This window comes from Triticum dicoccoides, chromosome 7B (genome assembly GCF_002162155.2).
Source record: "Triticum dicoccoides isolate Atlit2015 ecotype Zavitan chromosome 7B, WEW_v2.0, whole genome shotgun sequence".
Taxonomy (NCBI): domain Eukaryota; kingdom Viridiplantae; phylum Streptophyta; class Magnoliopsida; order Poales; family Poaceae; genus Triticum; species Triticum dicoccoides.
The window spans coordinates 68873418-68886224 of NC_041393.1; the positions used below are offsets into that span (position 1 = coordinate 68873418).

The 12807-nt window shown below is 46.2% G+C and overlaps 1 pseudogene; it reads right to left on the bottom strand.

Moving 5' to 3' along the window:
- Positions 1–961: 961 nt before the first annotated feature.
- Positions 962–12807, bottom strand: part of LOC119338623 — a 33803-nt pseudogene continuing 21957 nt past the window's right edge.

Consider the following 12807-nt stretch of genomic DNA (forward strand, 5'->3'; position numbering starts at 1 on the left):
GCGCGTCCGAGCTGCACGGCTGCAATGGCAGCGGCGGCGAGGGGAAGAGTGGGGAAGTGTGGAGTGGGGTGCGGCCGGAGGGAGGGAGGGGAGCGGATAGAAAAAGGCCTGTCCCGTGCCACCGACGGGCGGGCCAGGGGAGGACACGCGCAGACGGCCGGCGCGTCCGTGTGGTGTCCGTTTGACCCCAAAAGCGACGCAAACTTGGGCCACGAATGGGTCGAAAGCGGACACAAAACGGACAAAAGTTCGTTTGCTCCCGCGCGTTGGGCCGCCCGGTTTGTCCGTTTTACCCCAAACGGACGGGGCCGGACAGGATGGGGTCGCGCGGTGGAGTTGGCCTAAAGTCATACTACCTCCATCCTGATTTATCGGCCCCCTTCGTATTTTGTGTAAAATTTTTATCAGATATTTAACTAACAAAATATTAATACATGTCATAAAAATTATACATTTGGATTCGTGTATAAATATAGTTTCTAATGATATTATTTTTTATGACAAACACTAACATTTTATTAATTAAATTTAAGATCAAGATTTAGCACAAAATACGAAGGGGAACAATGAACCAGGACGGAGGTAGTACACTACATATGTAATACTGCCTCCGTTCAGATTATAGGCTACATTCTAGAAAGCATGAACTTCTCCAACTTCGAACATTCAGGTTTGTAAAATGCAAATAGTACCATTATATTGTTATTTACAAATGTTGGGGGCTATACCTGTCTAAATCACCTATTTACAAATGAAATTACAGAACTTCTAGTACATCGGTATTACTTTGAAAACATAAGTATCGGTCTAAAGAGAATATGCACACTGAACATCTACCTCTTCTTTCCAAGAGAGTGCCGAAGAGAGAATAAAACCAGTCCTATATGGTCCAAGGTATGGAATGCAACATCACTTCAATGACGAGGGAAGTACTCATGAGCATCTGGCACTTCCCTTCACCTTAGAAATTGCGCATCTCAATCTGAATGTGCCCAGCAGGGACAGAGCCACCATGCATGCCATTCTGCTGCACTGGATCAGGCTCTGCGTCCTCAGCGTTTTGGCCGCTCATATGGACACCCCCAGAATTATTATTGCCATCTTCATGGGAGGGCTGTTGATCAGGGTCGGGGTTGCCCCCTATGCCATTCTGCAACAGACGGGTGCCACTGTAGCTGGCACTTTCCACATCAGCCTTTCTCAACTCAGTGCATTTGGCATAAATCAACCTCATAATGCTTATCAACAACATGAGAGTTGAAATGGATCCCGTGATGACAAAGAGACCAGAGAAACTTTGGAGAGTGAGAGGGGCGAAGTCCATGTTAGGGACCATGCTTGCACCCATCAGAGGTGAAGCTTGTCCGAACCATTTCATTTCGATTTGTGAGCCCTCATCCCCTCCTACTAGGTCCAGGATGGCAGTCGAAAGATTATGCACTAGCGCAGAATCTAGACGAAACGCCTGAACATAAGAATATGATGTCAGCAACTTAATTGTATCCAGATTGCATCATAGCGCTGCAAGAACAAATCAGGAATATACAAGGCATTAGGTTGAGTAGCTTACAAAACCAAATCCAGGAGTCTTGTATATGCACTCGAGCATCCTAAAATCATTTTTGTACTGACTCTCAGAGAGGAAAGAAGTTAAATAGGGGATCTCATCAATGATAGCTGATACCCCTCCATTCTTCGATCCCTTCGTCAAAGCTTCAGCATATTGTTCTTTCGTCGTGTAGTTCCTTAACCTGTTTTCATTGATGGTATGATTAATCAAGAAGGACCGCACAAATGATTCATCTTGGTATCCTACAAAGTCACCACTCTTCTGGAGCGTCTCAAAATCTATCACCGAAGGACGGAGCCTCTTCGTAGTTAGAATGGATGACAAGTTTGCAGTGTAGCTCTGGACAAGAACCAGCACCACAAAACACCATATCACCACAACAATTTTTGACAAGGGGCTTCTAATAGTATGACCTGCGCATGAAATAACCAACATATTTTGATCTTATAATTGTGGTCAATTAAAATACTCACTATAATGCATCAAATATTGCCAGTAAGTTTAAGCTTGAAGTGCTGACCATGAGAAAATGTCAAAGTGGAGAAAACGAAGTAGAGGGCTGTGCTACACTGTCTCAAACTTGATCCTTGGTACTCTTGATTTCTGGGTAGTTCAATCATCCACACGACAAAGCCAGTATAGAGGAAAAAGACCATGCTTGCAAGCCAAAGCCCCCAATTTAGTGGCTTTACAAATGTCCAACTGATTCTATAGGGTTCATCCACGGCAAGCACAAGCATAGACACACCAGACTGTGTGTATGGCATTGTAAAGTCTGTGGTGGTGACTCATTCAGCCGTTATGGTCACATCGCCTACTGCACCATCATAGACCTGTTTATCCACCAGAAATTTAGCAGAGATTAAAAGGTATTTAGGTAATAAATCAATATATGTGAAAAATGAGATGCAAGTGGGTCAGAGTAAGTCCTACCCCCAAAGACACGCTGCTAACTAGCTCATCATAAGTACCATTGAAGACAAAATATTCATAGCATGGGAGAGGACGTAAATTCCTCATAGCAGCCTCGAAAATATCAATGACGTAGCCCGTGACATGTGGTTTCTTGGAATTAGGATCAGTAACATTCACAAAATCTTGAAAACCTTTTTTCGGCGGCACCGCAATCTTCAGCCCCTTACCTCCGCAACTATTGCTTGCACCTAGTTTTCTTCTGTATCTTCTATCGGTTTCTGGATTAGGAAAGGTTATACTATCATTTCCAAGTGTAAAGCCAAACTTGGCATAGCCCCCAGGAACTGTTACGGGATCTTCCAGCCAGAAGGCACACGATGTTGGAGAAATGTTGGGGAAGGGGAGAACCGGGACTTCATTGCGGCGACGGCCCAAGTGTGTGGCATGATCTGCTTTGGTTAGTGTCGCAGGGCCCCATATGATGGCTTGCACTTGCCAATTCTTGATCAGGTCCTCGGCTGCCAAAATCATAGAGAATTAGCCAAGGAAATAGCATGATCTTGGAACAATTAAGCAAGCAAATAGGCATATTGTTGCATTGTTCATTTAAGTATTGACACAATTGTTTTAAATAGCGGGCTATGTTGGAAATATGCCCTAGAGGCAATAATAAAATGGTTATTATTATATTTCTTTGTTCATGATAATTGTCTGTTATTCATGCTATAATTGTGTTATCCGGAAATCGTAATACACATGTGAATACGTAGACCACAACATGTCCCTAGTGGGCCTCTAGTTGACTAGCTCGTTGATCAATAGATAGTCATGGTTTCCTGACTATGACATTGGATGTCATTGATAACGGGATCACATCATTAGGAGATTGATGTGATGGACAAGACCCAATCATAAGCATAGCTCAAAGATCGTGTAGTTCGTTTTTCTAGAGCTTTTCCAAATGTCAAGTATCATTTCCTTAGACCATGAGATTGTGCAACTCCCGGATACCGTAGGAGTGCTTTGGGTGTGCCAATGTCACAACGTAACTGGGTCACTATAAAGGTGCACTACGGGTATCTCCGAAAGTGTTTGTTGGGTTGGCACGAATCGAGACTGGGATTTGTCACTCCGTATGACGGAGAGGTATCTCTGGGCCCACTCGGTAATGCATCATCATAATGAGCTCAATGTGACCAAGTGTCTGGTCACGGGATCATGCATTACGGTACAAGTAAAGTGACTTGCCGGTAACGAGATTAAACGAGGTATTGGGATACCGACGATCGAATCTCGGGCAAGTAACGTACCGATTGACAATGGGAATTGTATACAGGGTTGCTTGAATCCTTGACATCGTGGTTCATCCGATGAGATCATCGAGGAGCATATGGGAGCCAACATGGGTATCCATCCCGCTGTTGGTTATTGACCGGAGAGTCGTCTCGGTCATGTCTGCGTGTCTCCCGAACCCGTAGGGTCTACACACTTAAGGTTCGGTGACGCTAGGGTTGTAGAGATATGAGTATGCTGTAACCCGAAAGTTTTTCGGAGTCCTGGATGAGATCTCGTACGTCACGAGGAGTTCCGGAATGGTCCGGAGGTAAAGATTTATATATAGGAAGTCAAGTTTTGGCCATCGGGAAAGTTTCGGGGGTCACCGGTATTGTACCGGGACCACCGGAAGGGTCCTGGGGGTCCACCGGGTGGGGCCACCTATCCCGGAGGACCTCATGGGCTGAAGTGGGAGGGGAACCAGCCCCTGGTGGGCTGGTGCGCCCCCCTTGGGCCCCCCTGCACCTAGGGTTGGAAACCCTAGGGGTGGGGGCGCCTCCACTTGGCTTGGGGGGCAAGCCACCCCCCTTGGCCGCCGCCCTCCTTGGAGATTGCATCTCCTAGGGCCTACGCCCCCCCTAGGGGCCCTATATAAAGAGGGGGGGAGGGAGGGCAGCCGCACCCATGCTCTTGGCGCCTCCCTCTCCCTCTGCTACACCTCTCCCACTCGTAGAGCTTGGCGAAGCCCTGCCGAGATCGCTGCTGCATCCACCACCACGCCGTCGTGCTACTGGATATTCATCAACCTCTCCTTCCCCCTTGCTGGATCAAGGAGGAGACGTCTTCCCAACCGTACGTGTGTTGAACGCGGAGGTGTTGTCCGTTCAGCACTAGGATCATCGGTGATTTGGATCACGATGAGTACGACTCCCTCAACCCCGTTCTCTTGAACGCTTCCGCTCGCGATCTACAAGGGTATGTAGATGCACTCCTCTCTCTCGTTGCTAGATGAACTCATAGATTGATCTTGGTGAAGCGTAGAATTTTTTTATTTTCTGCAATGTTCCCCAACAGTGGCATCATGAGCTAGGTCTATGCGTAGTTCTCTTTGCACGAGTAGAGCACAAATTTGTTGTGGGCGTAGATGTTGTCAACTTTCTTGCCACTACTAGTATTATTTTGCTTCGGCGGCATTGTGGGATGAAGCGGCCCGGACCGACCTTACACGTACGCTTACGTGAGACAGGTTCCAGCGACTGACATGCACTAGTTGCATAAGGTGGCTAGCGGGTGTCTGTCTCTCCCACTTTAGTTGGAGCGGATTTAATGAAAAGGGTCCTTATGAAGGGTAAATAGAAGTTGGCGTATCACGTTGTGGCTTTTACGTAGGTAAGAAAACGTTCTTGCTAGAACCCTATTGCAGCCACGTAAAACATGCAACAACAATTAGAGGACGTCTAACTTGTTTTTGCAGCATATGCTTTGTGATGTGATATGGCCAAAAGTTGTGATGAATGATATATATGTGATGTATGAGATCATGTTCTTGTAATAGGAATCACGACTTGCATGTCGATGAGTATGACAACCGGCAGGAGCCATAGGAGTTGTCTTAATTATTGTGTGACCTGCGTGTCAATGATTAAACGCCATGTAATTACTTTACTTTATTGCTAAACTGTTAGCCATAGTAGTAGAAGTAATAGTTGGCGAGCAACTTCATGGAGACACGATGATGGAGATCATGATGATGGAGATCATGGTGTCATGTCGGTGACAAAGATGATCATGGCACCCCGAAGATGAAGATCAAAGGAGCTATATGATATTGGCCATATCATGTCACTATTTGATTGCATGTGATGTTTATCATGTTTTTTGCATCTTGTTTACTTAGAACGACGGTAGTAAGTAATATGATCCCTCAAAATAGTTTCAAGAAAGTGTTCCCCCTAACTGTGCGCCGTTGCGAAAGTTCGTTGTTTCGAAGCACCACGTGATGATCGGGTGTGATAGATTCTAACGTTCACATACAACGGGTGTAAGACAAATTTACACATGCATAAACACTTAGGTTAACTTGACGAGCCTAGCATGTACAGACATGGCCTCGGAACACAAGAGATCGAAAGGTCGAACATGAGTCGTATGGAAGATACGATCAACATGGAGATGTTCACCTATGATGACTAGTCCGTCTCACGTGATGATCGGACACAACCTAGTCGACTCGGATCATGTGTCACTTAGATGACTAGAGGGATGTCTAATCTGAGTAGGAGTTCATTGAAAAATTTGATTAGACGAACTTAATTATCATGAACTTAGTCTAAAAACTTTACAAAAATGTCTTGTAGATCAAATGGCCAACGCTCATGTCAACCTCAACTTCAACGCGTTCCTAGAGAAAACCAAGCTGAAAGATGGTGGCAGCAACTATACAGACTGGGTCCGGAACCTGAGGATCATCCTCATAGCTGCAAAGAAAGATTATGTCTTAGAAGCACCGCTAGGTGAAGCACCCATCCCAGAGAACCAAGACGTTATGAACGCTTGGCAGTCTCGTGCTGATGATTACTCCCTCGTTCAGTGCGGCATGCTTTACAGCTTAGAACCGGGGCTCCAAAAGCGTTTTGAGCAACACGGAGCATATGAGATGTTCGAAGAGCTGAAAATGGTTTTCCAAGATCATGCCCGGGTCGAGAGATATGAAGTCTCCGACAAGTTCTTCAGTTGTAAGATGGACGAAAATAGTTCTGTCAGTGAGCACATACTCAAAATGTCTGGGTTGCACAACCGCTTGACTCAGCTGGGAGTTAATCTCCCGGATGACGCGGTTATTGACAGAATCCTTCAGTCGCTTCCACCGAGCTACAAGAGCTTTGTGATGAACTTCAATATGTAGGGGATGGAAAAGACCATTCCTGAAGTATATTCAATGCTGAAATCAGCAGAGGTAGAGATCAAAAAGGAACATCAAGTGTTGATGGTGAATAAAACCACTAAGTTCAAGAAAGGCAAGGGCAAGAAATACTTCAAGAAGGACGGCAAGGGAGTTGCCGCGCCCGGTAAGCCAGTTGCCGGGAGGAAGCCGAAGAATGGACCCATGCCTGAGACTGAGTGCTTTTATTGCAAGGGAAGCGGACACTGGAAGCGGAATTGCCCCAAATACTTAGCGGACAAGAAGGCCGGAAACACCAAAGGTATATGTGATATACATGTAATTGATGTGTACCTTATCAGTACTCGTAGTAGCTCCTGGGTATTTGATACCGATGCGGTTGCTCATATTTGTAACTCAAAGCAGGAGCTGCGGAATAAGCGGAGACTGGCGAAGGACGAGGTGACGATGCGCGTCGGGAATGGTTCCAAGGTCAATGTGATCGCCGTCGGCACGCTACCTCTACATTTACCTACGGGATTAGTTTTAAACCTCAATAATTGTTATTTAGTGCCAGCTTTGAGCATGAACAAATTATCTGGACCTCGTTTAATACGAGATGGCTTCTCATTTAAATCCGAGAATAATGGTTGTTCTATTTATATGAGAGATATGTTTTATGGTCATGCCCGGGTGGTCAATGGTTTATTCTTAATGAATCTCGAACGTGATGTTACACATATTCATAGTGTGAATACCAAAAGATGTAAAGTTGATAAGGATAGTCCCACATACTTGTGGCACTGCCGCCTTGGTCACATTGGTGTCAAGCGCATGAAGAAGCTCCATGCTGATGGACTTTTAGAGTCTCTCGATTAAGAATCATTTGACACATGTGAACCATGCCTCATGGGCAAAATGACCAAGACTCCGTTCTCTGGAACAATGGAGCGAGCAACCAACTTATTGGAAATCATACATACTGATATGTGCGGTCCAATGAGCGTGAGGCTCGCGAAGGATATCGTTATGTTCTCACTCTCACTGATGACTTAAGTAGATATGGGTATGTCTACTTGATGAAACACAAGTCTGAGACCTTTGAAAAGTTTAAAGAATTTCAGAATGAGGTAGAGAATCAACGTGACCGAAAGATAAAGTTCTTACGATCAGATCATGGGGGAGAATATTTAAGTCACGAATTTGGTACACACTTAAGGAAATGTGGAATCGTTTCAGAACTCACGCGCCTAGAACACCTCAGCGTAACGGTGTGTCCGAACATCGTAATCGCACTTTATTGGATATGGTGTGATCTATGATGTCTCTTACCGATTTACCGCTATCTTTTTGGGGATACGCTCTAGAGACAGCTACATTCACTTTAAATAGGGCACCGTTTAAATCCGTTGAGACGACACCATATAAATTGTGATTTGGGAAGAAACCTAAGCTGTCGTTTCTAAATGTTTGGGGATGCGATGCTTATGTCAAGAAACTTCAACCTGAAAAGCTTGAACCCAAGTCGGAATAATGCGTCTTCATAGGATACCCTAAGGAAACCATTGGGCATACCTTCTACCTTAGATCTGAAGGCAAGATGTTTGTTGCCAAGAACGGGTCCTTTCTGGAGAAAGAGTTTCTCTCGAGAGAAGTAAGTGGGAGGAAAGTGGAACTTGATGAAGTACTACCTGTTGAACCAGTAAGTAGCGCAGCTCAGGAAGATGTTCCTGTGGTGCCAACACCAACTGAAGAGGAAGTTAATGATGATGATCAAGGTACTTCAGATCAAGTTACTACTGAACTTCGTAGGTCCACAAGGACACGTTCCACACCAGAGTGGTATGGCAACCCTGTCCTGGAAATCATGTTGTTAGACAACGGTGAACCTTCAAACTACGAAGAAGCGATGGCGAGCCCAGATTCCAACAAATGGCTTGAAGCCATGCAATCTGAGATAGGATCCATGTATGAAAATGAAGTATGGACTTTGACAGTCTTGCCCGATGATCGACGAGCGATAGAAAACAAATGGATCTTTAAGAAGAAGACAGACGCGGATGGTAATGTTACCATATATAAAGCTCGACTTGTCACTAAGGGTTATCGACAAGTTCAAGGGGTTGACTACGATGAGACATTCTCTCTTGTAGCGAAGCTAAAGTCCGTCCGAATCATGTTAGCAATTGCCGCATACTATGATTATGAGATATGGCAAATGGACGTCAAAACGACATTCCTTAACGGCCATCTTAAGGAAGAACTATATATGATGCAACCGGAAGGTTTTGTCGACCCTAAGAATGCTAACAAGGTATGCAAACTGCAGCAATCCATTTATGGGCTGGTGCAAGCATCTCGGAGTTGGAACATTCGCTTTGATGAGATGATCAAAGCGTTTGGGTTTATGCAGACTTATGGAGAAGCCTGCGTTTACAAGAAAGTGAGTGGGAGCTCTGTAGCATTTCTCATATTATATGTAGATGACATACTTTTGATGGGAAATGACATAGAACTTTTGGACAGCATTAAGGCCTACTTGAATAAGTGTTTTTCAATGAAGGACCTTCGAGAAGCTGCTTACATATTAGGCATCAAGATCTATAGGGATAGATCGAGACGCCTCATAGGTCTTTCACAAAGCACATACCTTGATAAGATATTGAAGAAGTTCAATATGGATCAGTCCAAGAAAGGGTTCTTGCCTGTATTGCAAGGTGTGAGATTGAGCTCGGCTCAATGCCCGACCACGGCAGAAGATATAGAAGAGATGAGTGTCATCCCCTATGCGTCAGCTATAGGGTCTATTATGTATGCCATGCTGTGTACCAGACCTGATGTAAGCCTTGCCGTAAGTTTGGTAGGAAAGTACCAAAGTAATCCCGGCAAGGAACACTGGACAGCGGTCAAGAATATCCTGAAGTACCTGAAAAGGACTAAGGATATGTTTCTCGTTTTTTGAGGTGACAAAGAGCTCGTCGTAAAGGGTTACGTCGATGCTAGCTTCGACACAGATCTGGATGACTCTAAGTCACAAGCCAGATACGTGTATATTTTGAATGGTGGGGCAGTAAGCTGGTGCGGTTGCAACAAAGCATCATGGCGGGATCTACATGTGAAGCAGAGTACATGGCAGCCTCGGAGGCAACGCATGGAGCAATCTGGGTGAAGGAGTTCATCACCGACCTAGAAGTCATACCCAATGCGTCGGGGCTGATCACACTCTTCTGTGACAACACTGGAGCTATTGCACTTGCCAAGGAGCCCAAGTTTCACAAGAAGACCAGGCACATCAAGCGTCGCTTCAACCCCATTCGTGAAAATGTTTAAGATGGAGACATAGATATTTGTAAAGTACATACGGACCTGAATGTAGCAGATCCGTTAACTAAACCTCTACCTAGAGTAAAACATGATCAACACCAGAACTCTATGGGTGTTCGATTCATCACAATGTAACTAGACTACTGACTCTAGTGCAAGTGGGAGACCGTTGGAAATATGCCCTAGAGGCAATAATAAAATGGTTATTATTATATTTGTTTGTTCATGATAATTGTCTGTTATTCATGCTATAATTGTGTTATCTGGAAATTGTAATACACGTGTGAATACATAGACCACAACATGTCCCTAGTGAGCTTCTAGTTGACTAGCTCATTGATCAATAGATAGTCATGGTTTCCTGACTATGGACATTGGATGTCATTGATAACGGGATCACATCATTAGGAGAATGATGTGATGGACAAGACCCAATCCTAAGTATAGCTCAAAGATCGTGTAGTTCGTTTTGCTAGAGCTTTTCCAAATGTCAAGTATCATTTCCTTAGACCATGAGATTGTGCAACTCCCGGATACCGTAGGAGTGCTTTGGGTGTGCGAAACGTCACAACTTAACTGGGTCACTATAAAGATGCACTACGGGTATCTCCAAAAATGTCTGTTGGGTTGGCACGAATCGAGACTGGGATTTGTCACTCCGCATGACGGAGAGGTATCTCTGGGCCCACTCGGTAATGCATCATCATAATGAGCTCAATGTGACCAAGTGTCTGGTCACGGGATCATGCATTACGGTACGAGTAAAATGACTTGCCGGTAACGAGATTAAATGAGGTATTGGGATACCGACGATCGAATCGCGGGCAAGTAACGTACCGATTGACAAAGGGAATTGTATACAGGGTTGCTTGAATCCTTGACATCGTGGTTCATCCGATGAGATCATCGAGGAGCATGTGGGAGCCAACATGGGTATCCAGATCCCGCTGTTAGTTATTGACCGGAGAGTCATCTCGGTCATGTCTGCGTGTTTTCCGAACCCGTAGGGTCTACACACTTAAGGTTCGGTGACGCTAGGGTTGTAGAGATATGAGTATGCAGTAACCCGAAAGTTGTTCGGAGTCCCGATGAGATCCCGGACGTCACGAGGAGTTCCGGAATGGTCCGGAGGTAAATAATTATATATAGGAAGTCAAGTTTCGGCCATCGGGAAAGTTTCGCGGGTCATCGGTATTGTACCGGGACCACAGGAAGGGTCCCGGGGGGTCCACCGGGTGGGGCCACCTATCCCGGAGGGCCCGATGGTCTGAAGTGGGAGGGGAACCAGCCCCTGGTGGGCTGGTGCGCCCCCCCTTGGGCTCCCCCTGCGCCTAGGGTTAGAAACCCTAGGGGTGGGGGGCGCCTCCACTTGGCTTGGGGGGCAAGCCACCCCCCTTGGCCGCCGCCCCCCTGGAGATTGCATCTCCTAGGGCCGCCCCCTAGGGGCTCTATATAAAGAGGGGGAAGGGCGGGCAGCTGCACCCATTCTCTTGACGCCTCCCTCTCCCTCTCGTAGAGCTTGGCGAAGTCCTGCCGAGATCGCTGCTGCATCCACCACCACGCCGTCGTGCTGCTGGATCTTCATCAACCTGTCATTGCCCCTTGCTGGATCAAGAAGGAGGAGACGTCTTTCCAACCGTACGTGTGTTGAATGAGGAGGTGCTGTCCGTTCAGCACTAGGATCATCGGTGATTTGGATCACGACGAGTACGAATCCCTCAACCCCATTCTCTTGAACGCTTCCGCTCGCGATCTACAAGGGTATGTAGATGCACTCCTCTCTCTCGTTGCTAGATGAACTCATAGATTGATCTTGGTGAAGCGTAGAAATTTTTTATTTTCTGCAACGTTCCCCAACAGGCTATGCAGATAGCAGCGGTCCTCCAAATCAGATAGCTATAGCTGGCTATTACATAACCTTATCGCACAATTGTACATGAATCTTATAGCTGATCTTTTAGCGACACACTGCTCAAACCGCTATAATGAGGCTATAGCCGGCTATTTAAAACTTTGATTTACACTATACATTGTAGTTTTACATCAGAGTAAGGGATTATCAACATCATCAAAGTCAGGGACTATATTCTAGAGGTATGCCGTGCATCCGCATAACAGATCCTTTCTGCTTTCCTAACTTCCATACATACAAAAATAACTTGAAAGAAAATTTTGCCCTGCCTCTCTGTGCCCACTAGCCAGCCAGTGGAGTCGCGAGAAAGAGTACCTTGTGGGCGAGAGCTAAGGAGGCTTTGCCACTAGCTGCATCGAGGATAGAGGCCATGGCGGTCTGCTGGGTCAACAGAGGTTAGAGCCTCAGACGGACCGTGGGTGGTGCAGCCGTTGCCCATAGCCAGTGGTGGCAGGGCGGTAGGTGGAGGAAGGACTCGGCATCTCGGGGCCGGGCGAGAGTGGCGCGTCTGGATATTGAGGGGATGGCCTGCTGAGGCCGCCGCCGATCGATGCTGGAATTACGGCGGAAGCGAGTGGATGTTTTGGCGTGTGGTACTACTACAATACTACTAGGTGTCTGCCCTCTAAAGGCTGGTGCTTTATGTGGGATACCATTCCACTGGGCCAGTAGCGGCGCTAGGAATTGGCCACGTCCCAGGTAACCTTCGTCTACTGTAGCGTAGTGTAGCACTGTAGCCACGGTGAATGCTGCAATCAACAAAGCAGCCAGCCCTCACGCCCCAGGCAGCCGCCCGGGCAGGCTGGGCATGTCTCCGCCCCTTTTTTTGACGGAAAGGCTTTCATGACTAGCTTTATTAACCTCAGATAATGCTTACATCGTCTGCTAAAAATTTAGCAATAGTAATCGGAGGTGCATCCACCCATAAAG